Source organism: Pristiophorus japonicus, chromosome 1 (assembly GCF_044704955.1).
Source record: "Pristiophorus japonicus isolate sPriJap1 chromosome 1, sPriJap1.hap1, whole genome shotgun sequence".
In the NCBI taxonomy this organism is placed as follows: domain Eukaryota; kingdom Metazoa; phylum Chordata; class Chondrichthyes; family Pristiophoridae; genus Pristiophorus; species Pristiophorus japonicus.
In genome coordinates this window covers 12799997-12819130 of record NC_091977.1, presented here as the reverse complement: position 1 = coordinate 12819130, position 19134 = coordinate 12799997, and the positions used below count along the sequence as shown (strand labels likewise).

At 64.3% G+C, this 19134-nt stretch overlaps 1 pseudogene; it reads right to left on the bottom strand.

Annotated features, from left to right (window-relative positions):
• Window positions 1-1180: 1180 nt before the first annotated feature.
• On the bottom strand, window positions 1181-1417 carry LOC139279813 (U2 spliceosomal RNA; annotated as a pseudogene).
• Between the last annotated feature and the right edge of the window lie 17717 nt (window positions 1418-19134).

Genomic DNA, 19134 nt, shown 5'->3' with positions numbered 1-19134 from the left:
CACACACCCCTCCCACCCTCCCACACACACACACACACACACACCCTACCCACCCCCCCACACACACACACCCTACCCCCCCCACACACACACACACACACACACACACCCCCACTCCCACACATGCACACATACAGACACACACCACACACACCCCATCCCCCCCGCACCCCTCACTGTCAGATACAGAGAGAGAGAGACACTACAGAGAGAGACACTGTCAGAGACATCTTCCCTTCACATAAAGGTAGGACTTCTATTTTTTATTGATTGATTACTTATTACTTTCGCCTTGGTGCTTTAGGTGCAGGGTTCCTTCTATTTTTTATTACTTAATTGCTTATTACTTTTTGTGCTTCGTTTAGTGCTTGGTGCTTTAAATGTACTTTGCTTCTTTAATGTTGTTGTGAAGGTGTTTATGGAAAATCCTCTAACTTCCCTTACCCCCCGCTGTTGTGATGTTGATGTGTCCTTTGTGTTTAATGCTTCCCACCCCCCGTCTCTGGCTGTGCCTTAACTCTAGGTAAGGTTTTTCAGAACTTACAAAAGTGGACACTTACTCCATCCTAAGTTAGTTTGTAGTAAGTTTTCACTGCCGAAACTTGCAAAACAGGCCTGAGTGGCTGGACACACCCCCTTTTGAAAAAAAAGTACCTTACCTAAAGCCAACCTCAACTAACTCACTAGAACTGGAGCAAACTAATATCCGAGAATTGCAATTTCTAACATACTCCAAACTAAACTAGTTGCTCCAAAAAACTAGGAGCAACTCCACCCAAAATTTGGGCCCTTAGTTTCAGAATAAGGGACCACCCATTTAAAACTGAGATGAGGAGAAATTTCTTCTCTCAGAGGGTTGTAAATCTGTGGAATTCTCTGCCCCAGAGAGCTGTGGAGGCTGGGTCATTGAATATATTTAAGACGGTGATAGATAGATTTTTGAGCGATAAGGGAGTAAAGGGTTACGGGGAGCGGGCGGGGAAGTGGAGCTGAGTCCATGATCAGATCAGCCATGATCTTATTAAATGGCGGAGCAGGCTCGAGGGGCTAATTTTTTTTTTTTTTTTTTTGAAATTCGTAGCCAATCGTTCCAATTCTTTGTCAAATCACAAACGCCAGAGGTCACCTTGCACATGCCCAAGGATCACTCTGCGCCAATGCTCTTAGCCAAAAGGCCTAGAGCCACTGCACCGTTCCTGGAAGTACTGCAATACCAGGTTCGTGCCATGGAGGTGGATGGGTCAGGTCCCCCACACACCTCCATGGAGGTGGATGGGTCAAGCCACCCCACCCACCTCCTGTTTCCAAAAAAGCATAGGAGAACCACCTTCCTGATCCAGGGAGAACCACCCGGAGGTCATGGTGGCTACTCCCCTGTCAGGTCAGTTACATCTTAGCCAAAAGGCCGAGAGGCTAAATGGCCTACTCCTGCTCCTATTTCTTATGTTCTTAATTTGCATTTGAATCAATCAACTAAATTGTACACTTTTAAAGGGCTGCAAGAACACAGAGACCCAGACAAGTTGAGATGGCTGTTAAAAATTATGGGATACTTGGCTTTATTAACAGAGGAACAGAGTACAAAAACAAGGTTATGCTAAACCTTTATAAATGGCTGGTCCGGCCTTAGCTGGAATATTTTGTCCAATTCTGGGCACCACACTTTAGGAAGGATATCAAGGCCTTGGAGAGGTGCAGAGGAGATTTACCAGAATGGTTCCAGCGATGAGGAATTTCAGTTATACGGAAAGACTGGAGTAGCTGGGGTTGTTCTCCTAAGAGCAGAGATTTAAAGTAGTTGGTAGGAGGATTAGAGGGGAGATGAGGAAAATATTTTTCACCCAGAGGGTGGTGGGGGATCTGGAACTCTCTGCCTGAAAGGGTGGTAGAGGCAGAAACCCTCTTCACATTTAAAAAGGACTTGGATGTGCATTTAAAGAGCCGTAACCTACAGGGCTACGGACTTAGTGCCTGCGGAAGATGAGATTAGACTGGACCCACACCAACACGATGGGCCGAATGGCCTCCTTCTGTGTCATCATTTTCTATGATTCTAAGGTTAAGGGGAGATTTGATAGGGGCGTTCAAAATCACGAAGGGTGTTGATAGAGTAAATAAGGAGGAATTGTTTCCAGTGGCAGAAGGGTCGGTAACCAGAGGATGCAGATTTAAAGTAATTGGCAAAGGAACCAAAGGTTATGATGATCTGGAATGCGCTGCTTGAAAGGGCGGTGGAAGCAGATTCAATAAGTAACTTTCAAAAGGGAATTGGATAAATACTTGAGAAGGAAAAATTGTCAGTGCTCTGGGGAAAGAGCAGAGGGGAGACGGACTAATGGGATAGCTCTGTCAAAGAGCTGGTACAGGGACGATGGGTCAAATGGCCTCCTTCTTTGCTGTAAGCTTCTGTGGGGCCGAAATTGATGGTCCTACCGACGGCTACCGCCAAGTTTTCTCGCCGGTTTCCCCGTTTTTTCGGCACTCTCCCCTCCATGGTAGATTGGTGAGGTCCTCACGCCAGCGGTTTGGAAGGACCGCTGGGGAGCATCCGCTGGCGTGCAACGCTGAAAAAGTCCTCACGCCCGTTCCTGCCCGAGCTACATCTGCGTGGTTCTCCGCTCCTGCCGGAGAAAAGTCCGTTGAGTGGGAGCAGGTCTTACCTGGACGGTAGGTGTGAAGATCTGCAAGAAAGGGTAAGTGAGATTTTCTTTTTAAACTTCTTTTGCAGCAATTTTGTGTTAAAGGGTTCTCTGAAGGTTTTGTGATTTTTTGTTTTTTATGCTTTGAACATTTTTTTAATTTTGCGTTCCCCCCCTCCCCTCCCCGGGCCCGACTCCAGCCTCGATGTAACTTTCTCCAGGATTGCATTTGCCACCAAGAATCGCTCCTACCTCCCGCTACCGCCCAGAATCCCTCCTACCGCCCAGAATCCCCCCTACCGCCCAGAATCCCCCCCTACCGCCCAGAATCCCCCCCTACCGCCCAGAATCCCCCCTGCCGCCCAGAATCCCCCCTACCGCCCAGAATCCCCCCGACCGCCCAGAATCCCCCACTACCGCCCAGAATCCCCCCTACTGCCCAGAATCCCCCCTACCACCCAATATCCGCCCCCTGCCGCCCAATATCCCCCCTACCGCCCAGAATCCTCCCTGCCGCCCAGAATCCCCCGACCGCCCAGAATCCTCCCTGCCGCCCAGAATCCCCCCTGCCGCCCAGAATCCCCCCTACCGCCCAATATCCCCCCCTGCCACCCAGAATCCCCCCTACCGCCCAGAATCCCCCCCTACCGCCCAATATCCCCCCCTGCCACCCAGAATCCCCCCCTACCGTCCAGAATCCTCCCTACCGCCCAGAATCCCCCCTACCGCCCAGAATCCCCCCCTACCGCCCAGAATCCCCCCCTACCGCCCAGAATCCCCCCTGCCGCCCAGAATCCTCCCTGCCGCCCAGAATCCCCACTGCCGCCCAGAATCCCCCCCTACCGCCCAGAATCCTCCCTGCCGCCCAGAATCCCCCCTACTGCCCAGAATCCCCCCACCGCCCAATATCCCCCCCTGCCGCCCAGAATCCCCCCTGCCGCCCAGAATCCCCCCTGCCGCCCAGAATCCACCCTGCCGCCCAGAATCCTCCCTGCCGCCCAGAATCCCCCCTGCCGCCCAGAATCCCCCCTGCCGCCCAGAATCCCCCCTACCGCCCAGAATCCCCCCTACGCCCAGAATCCTCCCTGCCGCCCAGAATCCCCCCTACCGCCCAGAATCCCCCCTACCGCCCAGAATCCCCCCTGCCGCCCAGAATCCCCCCTACCGCCCAGAATCCCCCCCTACCGCCCAGAATCCCCCCTGCCGCCCAGAATCCCCCCTGCCACCCAATATCCCCCCCTGCCGCCCAGAATCCCCCTGCCGCCCAGAATCCCCCCCTACCACCCAGAATCCTCCCTGCCGCCCAGAATCCCCCCCTACCGCCCAGAATCCTCCCTGCCGCCCAGAATCCTCCCTGCCGCCCAGAATCCCCCCCTACCGCCCAGAATCCCGCCTACCGCCCAATATCCCCCCCTACCGCCCAGAATCCCGCCTACCGCCCAATATCCCCCCCTACCGCCCAGAATCCCCCCTACCGCCCAATATCCCCCCTACCGCCCAGAATCCCGCCTACCGCCCAATATCCCCCCTACTGCCCAGAATCCCCCCTACCGCCCAGAATCCCCCCACCGCCCAATATCCCCCCCTGCCGCCCAGAATCCCCCCTGCCGCCCAGAATCCCCCCTGCCGCCCAGAATCCACCCTGCCGCCCAGAATCCTCCCTGCCGCCCAGAATCCCCCCTGCCGCCCAGAATCCCCCCTGCCGCCCAGAATCCCCCCTACCGCCCAGAATACCCCCTACCGCCCAGAATCCCCCCTGCCGCCCAGAATCCCCCCTACCGCCCAGAATCCCCCCCTACCGCCCAGAATCCCCCCTGCCACCCAATATCCCCCCCTGCCGCCCAGAATCCCCCTGCCGCCCAGAATCCCCCCCTACCACCCAGAATCCTCCCTGCCGCCCAGAATCCCCCCCTACCGCCCAGAATCCTCCCTGCCGCCCAGAATCCTCCCTGCCGCCCAGAATCCCCCCCTACCGCCCAGAATCCCGCCTACCGCCCAATATCCCCCCCTACCGCCCAGAATCCCGCCTACCGCCCAATATCCCCCCCTACCGCCCAGAATCCCCCCTACCGCCCAATATCCCCCCTACCGCCCAGAATCCCGCCTACCGCCCAATATCCCCCCTACCGCCCAGAATCCCCCCTACCGCCCAGAATCCCCCCTACCGCCCAATATCCCCCCTACCGCCCAATATACCCCCCCTGCCGCCCAGAATCCCCCCTACCGCCCAGAATCCCCCCTGCCGCCCAGAATCCCCCCTGCCGCCCAGAATCCCCCCTACCGCCCAGAATCCCCCCTACCGCCCAGAATCCCCCCTACCTCCCAGAATCCCCCCCTACCGCCCAGAATCCCCCCTACTGCCCAGAATCCTCCCTACCGCCCAATATCCGCCCCCTGCCGCCCAATATCCCCCCCCTGCCGCCCAGAATCCCCCGACCGCCCAGAATCCTCCCTGCCGCCCAGAATCCCCCCTGCCGCCCAGAATCCCCCCCACCGCCCAGAATCCCCCCTGCCGCCCAGAATCCTCCCCTACCGCCCAATATCCCCCCCTGCCACCCAGAATCCCCCCCTACCGCCCAGAATCCCCCCTGCCGCCCAGAATCCCCCCCTAACGCCCAATATCCCCCCCTGCCACCCAGAATCCCCCCTACCGCCCAGAATCCCCCCTACCGCCCAGAATCCCCCCCTACCGCCCAGAATCCCCCCTGCCGCCCAGAATCCTCCCTGCCGCCCAGAATCCCCCCCTACCGCCCAGAATCCCCCCTGCCGCCCAGAATGCTCCCTGCCGCCCAGAATCCCCACTGCCGCCCAGCATCCCCCCCTACCGCCCAGAATCCTCCCTGCCGCCCAGAATCCCCCCTGCCGCCCAGAATCCCCCCCTGCCGCCCAGAATCCTCCCTGCCGCCCAGAATCCCCCCTACTGCCCAGAATCCCCCCACCGCCCAATATCCCCCCCTGCCACCCAGAATCCCCCCTGCCGCCCAGAATCCCCCCTGCCGCCCAGAATCCACCCTGCCGCCCAGAATCCTCCCTGCCGCCCAGAATCCCCCCTGCCGCCCAGAATCCCCCCTGCCGCCCAGAATCCCCCCTACCGCCCAGAATCCCCCCTACGCCCAGAATCCCCCCTACCACCCAGAATCCCCCCTGCCGCCCAGAATCCCCCCTACCACCCAGAATCCCCCCCTACCGCCCAGAATCCCCCCTGCCGCCCAGAATCCCCCCTACCACCCAATATCCCCCCCTGCCGCCCAGAATACCCCTGCCGCCCAGAATCCCCCCCTACCACCCAGAATCCTCCCTGCCGCCCAGAATCCCCCCCTACCGCCCAGAATCCTCCCTGCCGCCCAGAATCCTCCCTGCCGCCCAGAATCCCCCCTGCCGCCCAGAATCCCCCCTGCCGCCCAGAATCCCCCCTGCCGCCCAGAATCCCCCCTGCCGCCCAGAATCCTCCCTGCCGCCCAGAATCCCCCCCTACCACCCAGAATCCTCCCTGCCGCCCAGAATCCCCCCCCTACCGCCCAGAATCCCCCCTGCCGCCCAGAATCCCCCCCACCGCCCAGAATCCCCCCCTACCGCCCAGAATCCCCCCTACCACCCAATATCCCCCCTGCCGCCCAGAATCCCCCCTGCCGCCTAGAATCCCCCCTACCGCCCAGAATCCCCCCTGCCGCCCAGAATCCCCCCTGCCGTCCAGAATCCCCCCCTACCGCCCAGAATCCTCCCTGCCGCCCAGAATCCCCCCTACCGCCCAGAATCCCCCCCTGCCGCCCAGAATCCCCCCTGCCGCCCAGAATCCCCCCTACCGCCCAGAATCCTCCCTGCCGTCCAGAATCCACCCTGCCGCCTAGAATCCCCCCTGCCGCCCAGAATCCCCCCTACCGCCCAGAATCCTCCCTGCCGCCCAGAATCCCCCCCTGCCGCCCAGAATCCCCCCTACCGCCCAGAATCCCCCCCTGCCGTCCAGAATCCCCCCTACCGCCCAGAATCCCCCCCTACCGCCCAGAATCCCCCCCTACCGCCCAGAATCCCCCCCTGCCGCCCAGAATCCCCTCCTGCCGCCCAGAATCCCCCCTACCGCCCAGAATCCTCCCTGCCGCCCAGAATCCCCCCTGCCGCCTAGAATCCCCCCCCTGCCGCCCAGAATCCCCCCTACCGCCCAGAATCCTCCCTGCCGCCCAGAATCCCCCCTGCCGCCTAGAATCCCCCCCTGCCGCCCAGAATCCCCCCTACCGCCCAGAATCCTCCCTGCCGCCCAGAATACCCCCTGCCGCCCAGAATCCCCCCTACCGCCCAGAATCCTCCCTGCCGCCCAGAATCCCCCCCTGCCGCCCAGAATCCCCCCTACCGCCCAGAATCCCCCCTGCCGTCCAGAATCCCCCCTGCCGCCCAGAATCCCCCCTACCGCCCAGAATCCTCCCTGCCGCCCAGAATCCCCCCTGCCGCCTAGAATCCCCCCCTGCCGCCCAGAATCCCCCCTACCGCCCAGAATCCTCCCTGCCGCCCAGAATACCCCCTGCCGCCCAGAATCCCCCCTACCGCCCAGAATCCTCCCTGCCGCCCAGAATCCCCCCTTGCCGCCCAGAATCCCCCCTACCGCCCAGAATCCCCCCTGCCGTCCAGAATCCCCCCTGCCGCCCAGAATCCCCCCTACCGCCCAGAATCCCCCCTACTGCCCAGAATCCTCCCTACCGCCCAATATCCCCCCCCTGCCGCCCAATATCCCCCCCCTGCCGCCCAGAATCCCCCGACCGCCCAGAATCCTCCCTGCCGCCCAGAATCCCCCCTGCCACCCAGAATCCCCCCCAGAATCCCCCCTGCCGCCCAGAATCCCCCCCTGCCGCCCAGAATCCCCCCTACCGCCCAGAATCCCCCCTGCCACCCAGAATCCCCCCCAGAATCCCCCCTGCCGCCCAGAATCCCCCCCTGCCGCCCAGAATCCCCCCTACCGCCCAGAATCCTCCCTGCCGCCCAGAATCCCCCCTGCCGCCTAGAATCCCCCCTGCCGCCCAGAATCCCCCCTACCGCCCAGAATCCTCCCTGCCGCCCAGAATCCCCCCTACCGCCCAGAATCCCCCCCTACCGCCCAGAATCCCCCCTACCGCCCAGAATCCTCCCCTACCGCCCAGAATCCCCCCTACCGCCCAGAATCCCCCCTACCGCCCAGAATCTCCCCCTACCGCCCAGAATCCCCCCGACTGCCCAGAATCCCCCCTACCGCCCAGAATCCCCCCCTACCGCCCAGAATCCTCCCCTACCGCCCAGAATCCCCCCCTACCGCCCAGAATCCCGCCTACCGCCCAATATACCCCCTACCGCCCAGAATCCCCCCTACCGCCCAATATCCCCCCTACCGCCCAGAATCCCCCCTACCGCCCAATATCCCCCCTACCGCCCAGAATCCCCCCTGCCGCCCAGAATCCCCCCTACCGCCCAGAATCCCCCCTGCCGCCCAGAATCCCCCCTACCGCCCAGAATCCCCCCCTACCGCCCAATATACCCCCCCTGCCGCCCAGAATCCCCCCTACCGCCCAGAATCCCCCCTACCGCCCAGAATCCCCCCTACCGCCCAGAATCCCCCCCTACCACCCAATATCCCCCCCCTGCTACCCAATATCCCCCCCCGCCGCCCAGAATCCCCCGACCGCCCAGAATCCCCCCTACCGCCCAGAATCCCCCCTACCGCCCAATATCCCCCCCCTGCCGCCCAGAATCCCCCCTACCGCCCAGAATCCCCCCTACCGCCCAGAATCCCCCCTACCGCCCAGAATCCCCCCCTACCACCCAATATCCCCCCCCTGCTGCCCAATATCCCCCCCCTGCCGCCCAGAATCCCCCCTGCCGCCCAGAATCCCCCCCTACCGCCCAGAATCCCCCCCTACCGCCCAATATCCCCCCCTGCCACCCAGAATCCCCCCTACCGCCCAGAATCCCCCCTGCCACCCAGAATCCCCCCCTACCGTCCAGAATCCCCCCTACCGCCCAATATCCCCCATGCCACCCAGAATCCTCCCTACCGCCCAATATCCCCCCCTGCCGCCCAGAATCCCCACTGCCGCCCAGAATCCCCCCCTACCACCCAGAATCCTCCCTGCCGCCCAGAATCCCCCCTGCCGCCCAGAATCCCCCCCTTCCGCCCAGAATCCTCCCTGCCGCCCAGAATCCCCCCTACTGCCCAGAATCCCCCCACCGCCCAATATCCCCCCCCTGCCGCCCAGAATCCCCCCTGCCGCCCAGAATCCCCCCCTACCACCCAGAATCCTCCCTGCCGCCCAGAATCCACCCTGCCGCCCAGAATCCTCCCTGCCGCCCAGAATCCCCCCCTACCGCCCAGAATCCCCCCCTACCGCCCAGAATCCCCCCCTACCACCCAATATCCCCCCCTGCCGCCCAGAATTCCCCTGCCGCCCAGAATCCCCCCCTACTACCCAGAATCCTCCCTGCCGCCCAGAATCCCCCCCTACCGCCCAGAATCCCCCCTGCCGCCCAGAATCCCCCCCTACCGCCCAGAATCCCCCCCTACCGCCCAAAATCCCCCCTACCACCCAGAATCCCCCCCTACCACCCAGAATCCCCCCTGCCGCCCAGAATCCCCCCTGCCGCCCAGAATCCCCCCTGCCGCCCAGAATCCCCCCTACCGCCCAGAATCCCCCCTGCCGCCCAGAATCCCCCCTGCCGTCCAGAATCCCCCCCTACCGCCCAGAATCCTCCCTGCCGCCCAGAATCCCCCCCTACCGCCCAGAATCCCCCCCTGCTGCCCAGAATCCCCCCCTGCCGCCCAGAATCCCCCCTGCCGCCTAGAATCCCCCCTGCCGCCCAGAATCCCCCCTGCCGCCCAGAATCCCCCCTGCCGCCCAGAATCCCCCCTGCCGCCCAGAATCCCCCCTGCCGCCCAGAATCCCCCCTGCCGCCCAGAATCCCCCCTGCCGCCCAGAATCCCCCCTGCCGCCCAGAATCCCCCCTGCCGCCCAGAATCCCCCCTACCGCCCAGAATCCCCCCCTGCCGCCCAGAATCCCCCCTGCCACCCAGAATCCCCCCCTGCCGCCCAGAATCTCCCCCTGCCGCCCAGAATCCCCCCTACCGCCCAGAATCCCCCCCTGCCGCCCAGAATCCCCCCTGCCACCCAGAATCCCCCCCAGAATCCCCCCTGCTGCCCAGAATCCCCCCTGCCGCACAGAATCCCCCCCTACCGCCCAGAATCCCCCCTACCGCCCAGAATACCCCCCTACCGCCCAGAATCCTCCCCTACCGCCCAGAATCCCCCCTACCGCCCAGAATCCCCCCTACCGCCCAGAATCTCCCCCTACCGCCCAGAATCCCCCCGACTGCCCAGAATCCCCCCTACCGCCCAGAATCCCCCCCTACCGCCCAGAATCCTCCCCTACCGCCCAGAATCCCCCCCTACCGCCCAGAATCCCGCCTACCGCCCAATATACCCCCTACCGCCCAGAATCCCCCCTACCGCCCAATATCCCCCCTACCGCCCAGAATCCCCCCTACCGCCCAATATCCCCCCTACCGCCCAGAATCCCCCCTGCCGCCCAGAATCCCCCCTACCGCCCAGAATCCCCCCTGCCGCCCAGAATCCCCCCTACCGCCCAGAATCCCCCCCTACCGCCCAATATACCCCCCCTGCCGCCCAGAATCCCCCCTACCGCCCAGAATCCCCCCTACCGCCCAATATCCCCCCCCTGCCACCCAGAATCCCCCCTACCGCCCAGAATCCCCCCTACCGCCCAGAATCCCCCCTACCGCCCAGAATCCCCCCCTACCACCCAATATCCCCCCCCTGCTGCCCAATATCCCCCCCCGCCGCCCAGAATCCCCCGACCGCCCAGAATCCCCCCTACCACCCAGAATCCCCCCTACCGCCCAATATCCCCCCCCTGCCGCCCAGAATCCCCCCTACCGCCCAGAATCCCCCCTACCGCCCAGAATCCCCCCTACCGCCCAGAATCCCCCCCTACCACCCAATATCCCCCCCCTGCTGCCCAATATCCCCCCCCTGCCGCCCAGAATCCCCCCTGCCGCCCAGAATCCCCCCCTACCGCCCAGAATCCCCCCCTACCGCCCAATATCCCCCCCTGCCACCCAGAATCCCCCCTACCGCCCAGAATCCCCCCTGCCACCCAGAATCCCCCCCTACCGTCCAGAATCCCCCCTACCGCCCAATATCCCCCCTGCCACCCAGAATCCTCCCTACCGCCCAATATCCCCCCCTGCCGCCCAGAATCCCCACTGCCGCCCAGAATCCCCCCCTACCACCCAGAATCCTCCCTGCCGCCCAGAATCCCCCCTGCCGCCCAGAATCCCCCCCTTCCGCCCAGAATCCTCCCTGCCGCCCAGAATCCCCCCTACTGCCCAGAATCCCCCCACCGCCCAATATCCCCCCCTGCCGCCCAGAATCCCCCCTGCCGCCCAGAATCCCCCCTGCCGCCCAGAATCCACCCTGCCGCCCAGAATCCTCCCTGCCGCCCAGAATCCCCCCTGCCGCCCAGAATCCCCCCTGCCGCCCAGAATCCACCCTGCCGCCCAGAATCCTCCCTGCCGCCCAGAATCCCCCCCTACCGCCCAGAATCCCCCCCTACCACCCAATATCCCCCCCTGCCGCCCAGAATTCCCCTGCCGCCCAGAATCCCCCCCTACCACCCAGAATCCTCCCTGCCGCCCAGAATCCCCCCCTACCGCCCAGAATCCCCCCTGCCGCCCAGAATCCCCCCCTACCGCCCAGAATCCCCCCCTACCGCCCAAAATTCCCCCTACCACCCAGAATCCCCCCCCTACCACCCAGAATCCCCCCTGCCGCCCAGAATCCCCCCTGCCGCCCAGAATCCCCCCTACCGCCCAGAATCCCCCCTGCCACCCAGAATCCCCCCTGCCGTCCAGAATCCCCCCCTACCGCCCAGAATCCTCCCTGCCGCCCAGAATCCCCCCCTACCACCCAGAATCCCCCCCTGCTGCCCAGAATCCCCCCCTGCCGCCCAGAATCCCCCCTGCCGCCCAGAATCCCCCCTACCGCCCAATATCCCCCCTACCGCCCAGAATCCCCCCTGCCGCCCAGAATCCCCCCTACCGCCCAGAATCCCCCCTGCCGCCCAGAATCCCCCCTACCGCCCAGAATCCCCCCCTACCGCCCAATATACCCCCCCTGCCGCCCAGAATCCCCCCTACCGCCCAGAATCCCCCCTACCGCCCAATATCCCCCCCCTGCCGCCCAGAATCCCCCCTACCGCCCAGAATCCCCCCTACCGCCCAGAATCCCCCCTACCGCCCAGAATCCCCCCCTACCACCCAATATCCCCCCCCTGCTGCCCAATATCCCCCCCCGCCGCCCAGAATCCCCCGACCGCCCAGAATCCCCCCTACCACCCAGAATCCCCCCTACCGCCCAATATCCCCCCCCTGCCGCCCAGAATCCCCCCTACCGCCCAGAATCCCCCCTACCGCCCAGAATCCCCCCTACCGCCCAGAATCCCCCCCTACCACCCAATATCCCCCCCCTGCTGCCCAATATCCCCCCCCTGCCGCCCAGAATCCCCCCTGCCGCCCAGAATCCCCCCCTACCGCCCAGAATCCCCCCCTACCGCCCAATATCCCCCCCTGCCACCCAGAATCCCCCCTACCGCCCAGAATCCCCCCTGCCACCCAGAATCCCCCCCTACCGTCCAGAATCCCCCCTACCGCCCAATATCCCCCCTGCCACCCAGAATCCTCCCTACCGCCCAATATCCCCCCCTGCCGCCCAGAATCCCCACTGCCGCCCAGAATCCCCCCCTACCACCCAGAATCCTCCCTGCCGCCCAGAATCCCCCCTGCCGCCCAGAATCCCCCCCTTCCGCCCAGAATCCTCCCTGCCGCCCAGAATCCCCCCTACTGCCCAGAATCCCCCCACCGCCCAATATCCCCCCCTGCCGCCCAGAATCCCCCCTGCCGCCCAGAATCCCCCCTGCCGCCCAGAATCCACCCTGCCGCCCAGAATCCTCCCTGCCGCCCAGAATCCCCCCTGCCGCCCAGAATCCCCCCTGCCGCCCAGAATCCACCCTGCCGCCCAGAATCCTCCCTGCCGCCCAGAATCCCCCCCTACCGCCCAGAATCCCCCCCTACCACCCAATATCCCCCCCTGCCGCCCAGAATTCCCCTGCCGCCCAGAATCCCCCCCTACCACCCAGAATCCTCCCTGCCGCCCAGAATCCCCCCCTACCGCCCAGAATCCCCCATGCCGCCCAGAATCCCCCCCTACCGCCCAGAATCCCCCCCTACCGCCCAAAATTCCCCCTACCACCCAGAATCCCCCCCTACCACCCAGAATCCCCCCTGCCGCCCAGAATCCCCCCTGCCGCCCAGAATCCCCCCTACCGCCCAGAATCCCCCCTGCCACCCAGAATCCCCCCTGCCGTCCAGAATCCCCCCCTACCGCCCAGAATCCTCCCTGCCGCCCAGAATCCCCCCCTACCACCCAGAATCCCCCCCTGCTGCCCAGAATCCCCCCCTGCCGCCCAGAATCCCCCCTGCCGCCTAGAATCCCCCCTGCCGCCCAGAATCCCCCCTGCCGCCCAGAATCCCCCCTGCCGCCCAGAATCCCCCCTGCCGCCCAGAATCCCCCCTGCCGCCCAGAATCCCCCCTGCCGCCCAGAATCCCCCCTGCCGCCCAGAATCCCCCCCTGCCGCCCAGAATCCCCCCTGCCGCCCAGAATCCCCCCTACCGCCCAGAATCCCCCCCTGCCGCCCAGAATCCCCCTGCCACCCAGAATCCCCCCGACTGCCCAGAATCCCCCCTACCGCCCAGAATCCCCCCCTACCGCCCAGAATCCTCCCCTACCGCCCAGAATCCCCCCCTACCGCCCAGAATCCCGCCTACCGCCCAATATACCCCCTACCGCCCAGAATCCCCCCTACCGCCCAATATCCCCCCTACCGCCCAGAATCCCCCCTACCGCCCAATATCCCCCCTACCGCCCAGAATCCCCCCTGCCGCCCAGAATCCCCCCTACCGCCCAGAATCCCCCTGCCGCCCAGAATCCCCCCTACCGCCCAGAATCCCCCCCTACCGCCCAATATACCCCCCCTGCCGCCCAGAATCCCCCCTACCGCCCAGAATCCCCCCTACCGCCCAGAATCCCCCCTACCGCCCAGAATCCCCCCCTACCACCCAATATCCCCCCCCTGCTACCCAATATCCCCCCCCGCCGCCCAGAATCCCCCGACCGCCCAGAATCCCCCCTACCGCCCAGAATCCCCCCTACCGCCCAATATCCCCCCCCTGCCGCCCAGAATCCCCCCTACCGCCCAGAATCCCCCCTACCGCCCAGAATCCCCCCTACCGCCCAGAATCCCCCCCTACCACCCAATATCCCCCCCCTGCTGCCCAATATCCCCCCCCTGCCGCCCAGAATCCCCCCTGCCGCCCAGAATCCCCCCCTACCGCCCAATATACCCCCCTGCCGCCCAGAATCCCCCCTACCGCCCAGAATCCCCCCTACCGCCCAATATCCCCCCCCTGCCGCCCAGAATCCCCCCTACCGCCCAGAATCCCCCCTACCGCCCAGAATCCCCCCTACCGCCCAGAATCCCCCCCTACCACCCAATATCCCCCCCCTGCTGCCCAATATCCCCCCCCGCCGCCCAGAATCCCCCGACCGCCCAGAATCCCCCCTACCACCCAGAATCCCCCCTACCGCCCAATATCCCCCCCCTGCCGCCCAGAATCCCCCCTACCGCCCAGAATCCCCCCTACCGCCCAGAATCCCCCCTACCGCCCAGAATCCCCCCCTACCACCCAATATCCCCCCCCTGCTGCCCAATATCCCCCCCCTGCCGCCCAGAATCCCCCCTGCCGCCCAGAATCCCCCCCTACCGCCCAGAATCCCCCCCTACCGCCCAATATACCCCCCCTGCCGCCCAGAATCCCCCCTACCGCCCAGAATCCCCCCTACCGCCCAGAATCCCCCCTACCGCCCAGAATCCCCCCCTACCACCCAATATCCCCCCCTGCTACCCAATATCCCCCCCCGCCGCCCAGAATCCCCCCCTACCACCCAGAATCCTCCCTGCCGCCCAGAATCCCCCCTGCCGCCCAGAATCCCCCCCTTCCGCCCAGAATCCTCCCTGCCGCCCAGAATCCCCCCTACTGCCCAGAATCCCCCCACCGCCCAATATCCCCCCCTGCCGCCCAGAATCCCCCCTGCCGCCCAGAATCCCCCCTGCCGCCCAGAATCCACCCTGCCGCCCAGAATCCTCCCTGCCGCCCAGAATCCCCCCTGCCGCCCAGAATCCCCCCTGCCGCCCAGAATCCACCCTGCCGCCCAGAATCCTCCCTGCCGCCCAGAATCCCCCCCTACCGCCCAGAATCCCCCCCTACCGCCCAGAATCCCCCCCTACCACCCAATATCCCCCCCTGCCGCCCAGAATTCCCCTGCCGCCCAGAATCCCCCCCTACTACCCAGAATCCTCCCTGCCGCCCAGAATCCCCCCCTACCGCCCAGAATCCCCCCTGCCGCCCAGAATCCCCCCCTACCGCCCAGAATCCCCCCCTACCGCCCAAAATCCCCCCTACCACCCAGAATCCCCCCCTACCACCCAGAATCCCCCCTGCCGCCCAGAATCCCCCCTGCCGCCCAGAATCCCCCCTACCGCCCAGAATCCCCCCCTGCCGCCCAGAATCCCCCCTGCCACCCAGAATCCCCCCGACTGCCCAGAATCCCCCCTACCGCCCAGAATTCCCCTGCCGCCCAGAATCCCCCCCTACTACCCAGAATCCTCCCTGCCGCCCAGAATCCCCCCCTACCGCCCAGAATCCCCCCTGCCGCCCAGAATCCCCCCCTACCGCCCAGAATCCCCCCCTACCGCCCAAAATCCCCCCTACCACCCAGAATCCCCCCCTACCACCCAGAATCCCCCCTGCCGCCCAGAATCCCCCCTGCCGCCCAGAATCCCCCCTACCGCCCAGAATCCCCCCCTGCCGCCCAGAATCCCCCCTGCCACCCAGAATCCCCCCGACTGCCCAGAATCCCCCCTACCGCCCAGAATCCCCCCCTACCGCCCAGAATCCTCCCCTACCGCCCAGAATCCCCCCCTACCGCCCAGAATCCCGCCTACCGCCCAATATACCCCCTACCGCCCAGAATCCCCCCTACCGCCCAATATCCCCCCTACCGCCCAGAATCCCCCCTACCGCCCAATATCCCCCCTACCGCCCAGAATCCCCCCTGCCGCCCAGAATCCCCCCTACCGCCCAGAATCCCCCCTGCCGCCCAGAATCCCCCCTACCGCCCAGAATCCCCCCCTACCGCCCAATATACCCCCCCTGCCGCCCAGAATCCCCCCTACCGCCCAGAATCCCCCCTACCGCCCAGAATCCCCCCTACCGCCCAGAATCCCCCCCTACCACCCAATATCCCCCCCCTGCTACCCAATATCCCCCCCCGCCGCCCAGAATCCCCCGACCGCCCAGAATCCCCCCTACCGCCCAGAATCCCCCCTACCGCCCAATATCCCCCCCCTGCCGCCCAGAATCCCCCCTACCGCCCAGAATCCCCCCTACCGCCCAGAATCCCCCCTACCGCCCAGAATCCCCCCCTACCACCCAATATCCCCCCCCTGCTGCCCAATATCCCCCCCCTGCCGCCCAGAATCCCCCCTGCCGCCCAGAATCCCCCCCTACCGCCCAGAATCCCCCCCTACCGCCCAATATCCCCCCCTGCCACCCAGAATCCCCCCTACCGCCCAGAATCCCCCCTGCCACCCAGAATCCCCCCCTACCGTCCAGAATCCCCCCTACCGCCCAATATCCCCCCTGCCACCCAGAATCCTCCCTACCGCCCAATATCCCCCCCTGCCGCCCAGAATCCCCACTGCCGCCCAGAATCCCCCCCTACCACCCAGAATCCTCCCTGCCGCCCAGAATCCCCCCTGCCGCCCAGAATCCCCCCCTTCCGCCCAGAATCCTCCCTGCCGCCCAGAATCCCCCCTACTGCCCAGAATCCCCCCACCGCCCAATATCCCCCCCTGCCGCCCAGAATCCCCCCTGCCGCCCAGAATCCCCCCTGCCGCCCAGAATCCACCCTGCCGCCCAGAATCCTCCCTGCCGCCCAGAATCCCCCCTGCCGCCCAGAATCCCCCCTGCCGCCCAGAATCCACCCTGCCGCCCAGAATCCTCCCTGCCGCCCAGAATCCCCCCCTACCGCCCAGAATCCCCCCCTACCGCCCAGAATCCCCCCCTACCACCCAATATCCCCCCCTGCCGCCCAGAATTCCCCTGCCGCCCAGAATCCCCCCCTACTACCCAGAATCCTCCCTGCCGCCCAGAATCCCCCCCTACCGCCCAGAATCCCCCCTGCCGCCCAGAATCCCCCCCTACCGCCCAGAATCCCCCCCTACCGCCCAAAATCCCCCCTACCACCCAGAATCCCCCCCTACCACCCAGAATCCCCCCTGCCGCCCAGAATCCCCCCTGCCGCCCAGAATCCCCCTGCCGCCCAGAATCCCCCCTACCGCCCAGAATCCCCCCTGCCGCCCAGAATCCCCCCTGCCGTCCAGAATCCCCCCCTACCGCCCAGAATCCTCCCTGCCGCCCAGAATCCCCCCCTACCGCCCAGAATCCCCCCCTGCTGCCCAGAATCCCCCCCTGCCGCCCAGAATCCCCCCTGCCGCCCAGAATCCCCCCTGCCGCCCAGAATCCCCCCTGCCGCCCAGAATCCCCCCTGCCGCCCAGAATCCCCCCTGCCGCCCAGAATCCCCCCTGCCGCCCAGAATCCCCCCTGCCGCCCAGAATCCCCCCCTGCCGCCCAGAATCCCCCCTGCCGCCCAGAATCCCCCCTACCGCCCAGAATCCCCCCCTGCCGCCCAGAATCCCCCCTGCCACCCAGAATCCCCCCCTGCCGCCCAGAATCTCCCCCTGCCGCCCAGAATCCCCCCTACCGCCCAGAATCCCCCCCTGCCGCCCAGAATCCCCCCTGCCACCCAGAATCCCCCCCAGAATCCCCCCTGCTGCCCAGAATCCCCCCTGCCGCACAGAATCCCCCCCTACCGCCCAGAATCCTCCCTGCCACCCAGAATCCCCCCCGCCGCCCAGAATCCTCCCCGCCGCCCAGAATCCTCCCTACCGCCCAGAATCCCCCTTGCCGCCCAGAATCCCCCTTGCCACCCAGAATCCCCCCTGCCGCCCAGAATCCCCCCTACCGCCCAGAATCCCCTACTGCCGCCCAGAATCCCCCCTACCGCCCAGAATCCTCCCTGCTGCCCAGAATCCCCTCTACCACCCAGAATCGCTGTGTAACGCCCATTTTGCCGGTGGGTGCTTTATTCATCCTGTTTTTTTACCAATTTTCCGCCCAAAGTACCGTCAGGATCTTAGCGGTCTTTTCAACGGTAAATGGATGGAACTTGCCTTTGATCGATTTCAATAGATTGACCATCCGCTGACTGAAATATTGGGGGTAATGTTAGAATCATCGGAAGTTTACAGCACGGAAGGAGGCAATTTCGGCCAATTGTGTCCGCGCTGGCCAACAAGAGGCTGTCCGGCCTAATCCCACTTTCCAGCTCAGGGTCCGTAGCCCTGTAGGTTACAGCACTTCAGGTGCACGTCCAAGTACTTTTGAAATGTGGTGAGGGTTTCTGCCTCTACCGCCCTTTCAGGCAGTGGGTTCCAGACTCCCTAATCCTCTGCGTCAAGAAATTTCTCCTCAAATCCCCTCGAAACCTTCTACCAATTACTTTAAATTTATGCCCCCTGGTGGTTGACCCCTCTGCTAAGGGAAATAGGCCCTTCCTATCCACTATATCTAGGCCCCTCATAATTTTATACACCTCAATGAGGTCTCCCCTCAGCCTCCTCTGTTCAAAGAAAAAACAAACCCAGCCTATCCAATCTGTCCTCATAGCTTAGATTCTCCATTCCTGGCAACATACAGTTCAAGCATAACCCACCTGCTCTTATATTATATGCCTCTGCTAATAAAAGCAAGTATGCCTTCTTAACCACCTAATCTACCTGGCCAGCTACCTTCAGGGATCTGTGGACCTGCACTCCAAGGTCCCTTTGTTCCTCTACACTTATCAAAGTCTTACCATTTAATGTGTATTCCCTTTCCTTGTTAGCCCTCCCCAAGTGCATTACCTCACACTTCTCCGGATTAAATCCATTTGCCACTGTTCTGCCCACCTGTCCAGTTGATTGATATCTTCCTGCAGTCCGCAGCTTTTTTCTTCATTAACAACCACACAGTCTAATTGTTAACTTAATTCGCCGGGCGGGAAAGCCACGGGATCGAGTGGAACGGCGGGTTTATACACCGCCCAATGACTTTAATGGAGAGTGAAGTGGGGCTGGGTGTAAAACCGCATCACACCCGATACTGTCAGACGTAGAGTAGGGCAAAGTAGCCCCCCAGAGTGTCAGAGCAGCCTCAGAGTGAGGCCAAGGGGCACTATGATCAATGGTGTGAAGACTGCTCAGCACATTCGCGATGCTGGAGTCGTGCCTGCAGCCCGAACGCA